The sequence below is a fragment of the Babylonia areolata genome, chromosome 27 (assembly GCF_041734735.1).
Source record: "Babylonia areolata isolate BAREFJ2019XMU chromosome 27, ASM4173473v1, whole genome shotgun sequence".
Classification (NCBI taxonomy): Eukaryota; Metazoa; Mollusca; class Gastropoda; order Neogastropoda; family Buccinidae; genus Babylonia; species Babylonia areolata.
Window position 1 is genome coordinate 11,781,597 of NC_134902.1, and position 7,521 is coordinate 11,789,117.

The following is a 7,521-nucleotide window of genomic DNA, read 5'->3' on the forward strand; positions in this document are numbered from 1 at the left end:
ATTTACATTTTTTTATTCTCTAAACTTGACACTTTGATCTGATATTCTGACACAACAAGAGCAGTCATTTTTATCATTTTTTGTTCAAACAGGAACTTTTGCTAAGCATGGAAGTTATATTTCTGGTGCATGTCTTTGCTGCAGATAGTAAAAAAGGGAAATTAATCTGTAATTAATGCTAGGGGGGTTAATTTGCTTTAAACTGATCTTTCACATCTTAAACATTACATTTTGAAATTATACTCAACACATAAAAAGCTTGTGTGTTTTACTCTCAGTGTACAGGGCTTCCACTATGTTCGTTCATCAAAGTGGTTTTTTTCGGAAAATACTAAAATCAATACCACAAGTGGACTTTATAGATCTATTGACAGAGCCCTGAAGATCATGGGCAAAAATCAGTTGCGTACACATATTTATACATATTCAAAGCGCATACTCATATTCCTCGTGAACGCAAAGAACGCCATTTTGTTTCAAGTTGTTGACCTGCCCGTTCAATTCTATATTCAATTGACAATACACGATAACATGTGATGGAAAGTTGGAGAAGGAGACTGTTAAATATTTATTCAGAGAAAGATTTGTGAACGCCTCATCACTTACTGGATTATGCCCCAAACTGCCATAAAAATATCAACAAAATCAGTCGGAATTCACAGTTAAAAATAATAATAAACCATGAGAGTTAATACCCTTGAATTGATGAAACACAAAAATTTCCAGTCTTGACTTTTCTCAAAATGAAGTCCTTTTCACTTCATACAACGTTTAGAAGTACTTGTACTTGGCTCTGCATGTTATTAGTTTAAAAAAATACTCAATTTTCATATCAACTTTAAAACTATAAAACTAGAATGAACATAAAAGAGAAATTGAATCGACCGTGTCGTACGTTCCCGGCGGGTGTAACTAAACTTGTACATCTATCTAGATCCAGAGAAAATGGCTAAATGTTGCAGTGTGACTGCGGCGATAGCCACGTCTCCTTTACCGTGGACTTAAAAAGAATTTTTAATTGCCCTTAAAGATTTTTTGAATGCCCAAGATACATCAGAATAACATGATTTGAACAGCATTCTCACTGCGAATACCGCAATCGATTTATCGCCCTTCAAAAAACCATGTTTAAATGTCAAATTTTGGACGTCAGTTAAGGAGCCACAACAGTGTATTGGGTAAGACAGTTTCTTCTCACCCAAACACGCAGGGTTCGAATCTGCCGTCAGGACTTTTTTTTTTTTTTTTTTTTAACCTGAAGCTTTATAGTAACAAATACAGAACACTTTTTAATGATTAGATATTTTTTTTAAGTGTATCACAAGTGAGTCTTGAAGGCCTTGCCTCTCTTGTTATTTGTTTGGTTGTTTGATGTTTTTTTGGCCCACGGCCAGCTCCTTTCCACAGTTGAGTGTGCTATACACGTAAATCAGAAGACCGGTACCACACATTCAAGTATCATCAACCTTGTCATGTAGTCCCAAACCTAAAAATGAACCTTCAAAGCAACATATCCTCCTCCTTTTTGAAAAGAAAATCTCCCAAACTCTGAGGCCTTTTATGCCCTGCTCTCATGGTGACATCCGTTTCGATCCCCCTCAACTTCCATGCTTGGGATGATTCCTCTCAAGGTCTTTTGTGTTGGCAGATTCAAGGGGAACTGACGTTGGAAGGACATGGTGGCGATCTCACAACAAAATGATTATTGTCGTCACTTGGGGGCATAGTAGGTGGCGTCTAAAGTACGTTAAATCTGAACGGGCACTACTGTACACCATCCAAGTGACTCTGCAGCAAAGCAGGGTCTCCTCTGGTATGTCCCCTTCTGGTGGGTGAACTGTCGAGACAGGGACAGGTGAACCCTGATGTGGCTGTGTATGGGCACTCAGAATGACTGATGTGGGAGTAATGCTACTGATACTGTACAGATGATCGGGCAGCAAAAAGTAAAATTTTACAAGAATATATAAAATAAGAATGACCAGCATGCAACCTGCAGAGGACAGTCTCCTCTTTCCTGAACGGAAGGAAGGAAGGAAGGAAGGAAGGAAGACTTTGAGGTCAAGAGGGATTCAAAATAAATTTATGTCTGTGAGTTCCATTCTTCTTGCCAGAGGTGTGTTTCACATATGACTGAACCTTGGGTTTCAAATTTTTATCTTGGGTTTCAGGTCTGTGTATCTTGGGTTTCATGTTTGTGTATAGTATTGTTGTACGGCAGTATTGTGTATGGCATTACTTTGCTGCCTTTAATGCCCACATTGCCAAGAATCCAAGCTAAAATAATGTCATAATCTTTGCTTTTAAAACTTGTATATAGTAGATAAGGTTGACTAATATTTCGACCATCAATGGCCTGATGAACAACCAATGGATCACAGATGATGAGAACGTTTTTGAGGTGAGATTCATGAACCATTTTCAGAGCCAGAACCAGGGCAGTGAGCTCACCTGTGTAACCGGAGCTGTCAAAAGGAAGATGTGCAGTGAAACACAAACACACATACACACACACACACGCACACAAGACCATACAAATGTCCACTGAAGAGCCTCAATATATTATAAGTAAGGTAATATACAAATCTATTATCCGTAAACTGACACAAATTTGTCTTTTGTATCGAAGACATATGGCACTGAACATATTCTGTCCGATCACTTTTAGAACATGACCATTCATTAAAACATGCATCACAACAGTTTAGTAAAATTTATGTTGACTCACAGAGAAAACCACATGTCATTCAGAACGAAAACAAAATAAGGAACATTCATTTCCTGCAAGTTATCAACTCATCCACTCACATTATACAAACACAATCACCCCATCAAACCCCCTCCTCCCTCATATACACACACATTAGTACACACTAACATGCTACATATAATTATGAAGGTTAATTAAAACCTCATATGAAGAATACATTTCAGAAAGAAACAATACACAATGAAAGAAGACACAAAATAAGATAAAACTTTGTGGTGTGTACACTCTTCTTTCTTTTTTTTTCTTGAGTATTCACATTAAATAAGCACATGTACTGTGCAGTCAATCAAAAAAAGGAAATTTTCTATCTAAAATTACGTTTAAATAACATACTTACCGTGACCCAACTAGTGCAGACTCCGGCAGGGGTCTGACATTCCTGTCCTGTGCAAACTATCCGCCCATGCGGAGCAGACGAAACTACGGCCGATAACCTCCCGGAAGTAGGTAACCTCCCCTTTGTCCCGCTGGTTATCGCCCTCTTTTGACGGCAATATGCCATCACCAGCGCAGCAAGCAGGAAGAACAGGAAGCGGGGAGGACGGGAGGGTCTTAAATTTGGGTCACGGTAAGTATGTTATTTAAACGTAATTTTAGATAGAAAATTTCCTTTTAATTACACATACTTAACCGTGACCCAACTAGTGCAGAATAGCACGACAAGGTGGAGGGCTCACCTGTTCTACTGTCTGTGAGCTGTGATGGTCTGTTGTGCAGCTACCACAGAAGCGATGGCTCTTGCGCCATCAACCCGCAGGCGTGCGACATCTCTCTGGTAGAAGTCGATGAGCCATTATCCCTTAGGCGATAGGTGTCCCTCAAGTAGAATTTGACGAAAGTAGAGTGTACTGTGTCGCCTAAGGACATTAGTGCGGGTAAAGAAGACAGAGGTCCACAGCTGTATTGTGGGGGAGGTCTGTGGACCACAGCTGAGCAGATGAGCGCGGATGAGCGTCAATGCAAGGAGGTGCGCATGTGGTTTGATCTGATGATTCCACAACGGATGTGGGCCGATAGTGGAAGTGGTTTTTGTGTTTGAAGGAAACTGTGGCACGAGACAGAGGTAGGTCACCGTGTTGGGCCTGCCTCAGGCATGACAGCCAGATCTGTGGAGCTCCTCCATGCGAGCTGACAGGCGATGGGCACTCCCCCGCCCCTGGCCCCCCCCACCCCCTTTTTTGACGTTGTCAAAAAATGACAGCACTGGTATGTTGCCTATGCATAGGATGGCAGACATTTGGCAACAAAAGACTTGATGTCCCTGGTGTCTCTGGGACAGGGTTGTGTAATTGCCCAGGTAGGTACCATCACGAAGGGGCATACGGAAGGCTTGGTGGCTTCTCTGCCTGAGTGTGGCCTGTTGGAGTAACCTGCAGAAGGTTGTCCGCAGTCAATGGCTGGGTTGGATCAGGCTGTGGAAGTGCATTTCATGTGCCCACAGGTCACTGAGTCTCATTCAGTGATGGAATTCCCAAATGGAAGAGGGTTTCCATGGGGAAAATTTTTGCTGAAGGTTTTTTAGTGAGAAAGGGGACCGGATCCATGACAGGCCTCTGGCTGTGTGTGGTGCGCACTGAGTCTGGGATGGAGCGGGGCGGGGCAGGGAGGTAAGTGGCTCAAGATGTGTTGTACTGGCTATTGACATCAAGGCACTGATCTGACATACGTTTTTAGTATGGCCAGTGGTTTCTTAATTGCAAAGGGAAATCATTTGCAGCTTAGTCTTTCATGAATGACTATGTCTCTCAGACTAGAAGTCAAATTGCACTGGGACTTAGTGCTGTAGCCTTAGGCCTAAGTAGCCTTTGGGAACCTTCCCGATTATGAGTCCTAAGGCCCTCTTGATTGAGGGACCGGGGATGCAACTTGGGCAAAACACTCTCTACTATAAATTGTATAATCGAATTCCAGCCCGAATAGACTGGACAGCAGATGCCTCCTCTGCTGTTCTGATGGAGACTGTCGTACTCGACTGATTATCATATACTGTTCCTAGGAGGACACCAATCAGCATGGGTAAACCAGGAAACAGCTGCTGTGTGCTTCAGGGACGAAGGTGTTCACCATGCAGATTATGTTGCAATGTAAGGAAGCCGGAAAGAGTTGACGGGGTCTTGTGGTGCAACCGTGTGTCAGAAAGACATGGTGCTTGCTTCCGAAGTGACAACAAAGTCATCCTCTGACAGTCCCTTGACCGAAGGCTGGGGCTCCATGATGGGATAGCCTGCCTAGGCTAGCAACCTCTGGAAGTGTCTCATTGGAAAGACAGTGCCTGAGGAGGAATGGCCATCTGTAACCACAGCAGTGGTTGTGTGTAGAGGCCGAAAGGATCGGGCAGGGAAGACTAAGTGCAGAAAGTGCTTTCGAACGCCAGTTGTTTGAGACGTTGATGCTGGATTCGTGTTCAAGCAAGGTGATGGGGTGAACTGATGTGCTTGAATGCGGCATCTGCCGTGCTGGTATGAGTGGGCAGAAAGGTACACCCCTGTGGCTAATGGACGGTTCGTAGTGCTTTGTGGGACGCATCCGTCCTCGTCAATATGCCTTTCTCCCAAATGTAGAGGAAAACAATTATGACCCAGGCCTTCTGCTACTAGAGAGGAGTAGAAGAGATGGGCTGAGGGTGATTGTCTCCTGCCCAGTGGGCAGTTTTTGGGTCCGCTAAAACTTGTAAGGCAAGATAGACACCTCTTCATGGGAAGGCTGGCTAGGATGTAGGGCCTGTGTGGAGCTTTTGTCACAATCACAGTGGTGCAAACCAAGGGTTGTTGTAGGCAAGGGGAGAAAGAAGGGATGCCTTACAAACTTGGAAGGAATGAAAGGCATGTGTGTCCAGAGTGGCACCTCTAAGTTGGACTGCCTCACCCTTCCTTGTGCATCTCCAGCCTTATGGGTGATTGTTGCAGGCAAATGAGTTGGGTTGCCTTGTCCGTCCTTGCACCAAGAGAGGCATTCTTAGCCCTGTGGGTGTGAAGGGGGTATGTGTGGATCCCTAAGGACCAGCCACTATTGAAATGTGAAGGAGCATACATTCAGGCGTGAATGAGGCTATTATTATTTTATTTTATTTTTGTGAGTGCAGTCGTCCTCCAAAAGCAAGGTAGGGATGAATTTATGAAAATGAATACATATATGTGCCAAGGGAATAAAAACTTCCATCAGCTCAAGTGATGTCTGAAGTATGCCAATGACAAGAGATCGAGACACAAGAAATAAGCAGCTGTATAAGCATACGTGTAGCGTGCACCGATATACCCAAGTAAGTGGGTAAGTGTGCATAATCATCAATGGAAAGGAATCTGTCCATGCACCTACATATGAGATGTACATACGCATATGAATAAAGTGCCAGTACGTAGAGGCAGAGAGTTCTGGGCATTGTGAACAGAAGGCCGCAAATGCAAGTGTGCCTATATTGCTATGTAGGGAATCTCAATGAACAGATGTCAATGAATTGAGATAGAAATATAATTGTACATGTTAATATGAAAGTCGTCTGAACCTATCCCATAAGCACATATACATGTGTATACCGATGGATAAGTACGCATCTATACGTGAAAGCAGAAATGCGTATGAATGTAGCAATATATCTCATATATATGTATATATGTGTGTGTGTATATATATATGTATATATATATATATATATATATACATATATATAATTTTTTTTTTTTTTTTTTTTTTTTTTTTTTAAAATATGTATAGATTTTTCTATATATATTTCGTGATTGTTGCTTGTGATAATAAATCAAATGGATAGAAGGGGAAATATTGTGATGTATTTCCTGTAGCCAATAGCCTGAGAAACAGCAAGAAAAGTGCAGTTGCTATGCAAAGATGTGTAAAGTCCCTGACTGGGCATGAGGACCCAATGAGAAACCGAAAGAAAACATCGTTGGTGGACAGCACGGGGGGCAGGAGTGATGTGCTGTGTCGGCGAAACTAACCACAGCTTCGAGCGCCTAGGTTACAAATGTGGAGTTGCCTCCCTTGGCGCCGAAAATCATCGAAAAGGAATGTGTCTTTAGAGCACATATCCCCCTTGTGCGACGTGTCCTCGCTGAACAGGGAGGAGTGTCATGTTGTGTGTGAGAGTCCGTGGTTCGATGCCACCGTAACCGACACAGGTGAAAACGAGCGCAAGGGGAATAATTATAATGCCCCTTAGTGCCGTGGGCATCCCAACCCGAATCGGTTGCCATCGGGCGCGAGACGGTCAGGGCATGTGGCATGACGGCGCCGTAATCGAGTGTTATGGGCGTCGTGGGCGAGGGGGTGACAAGTCCGTCGGCTTGCCGTGGGATGTGCATCCCCCTGTTGCTGAACGGCGGTCCAATCTCGCGAACAGCTCCTGCGAGAGGACCGGCGTTCAGTTGTCAGTTGTGTGTTGACGGATAAAGTGATAGACAAGATCGGCCCGAGCACTGCCGAGAGGCAGGATCGAGTTATTAATACATGTAAGAATTATCTTGATATTCATTGTGAAAACTTTAAATACAAAACTCGTTTACATATTTTCTGATTTTTCAAGCACTGCGCACTCAATGTTGAAAAATGCAACAGACATACGTGGGGACTCTCTTTTTCTTCCCCACTTCAAGCGGGTAAAAGGCCTTGTCAGGCTTGCACGCCTTGATATTGATATATGATATGATATAAGAGGTACTCCAACGTGGAAGTGCCAATATTAGTCTGGGAAACAGCAGAGTTAGGCAATGGGGCAGAAGAATCCAACACTGCCTAAG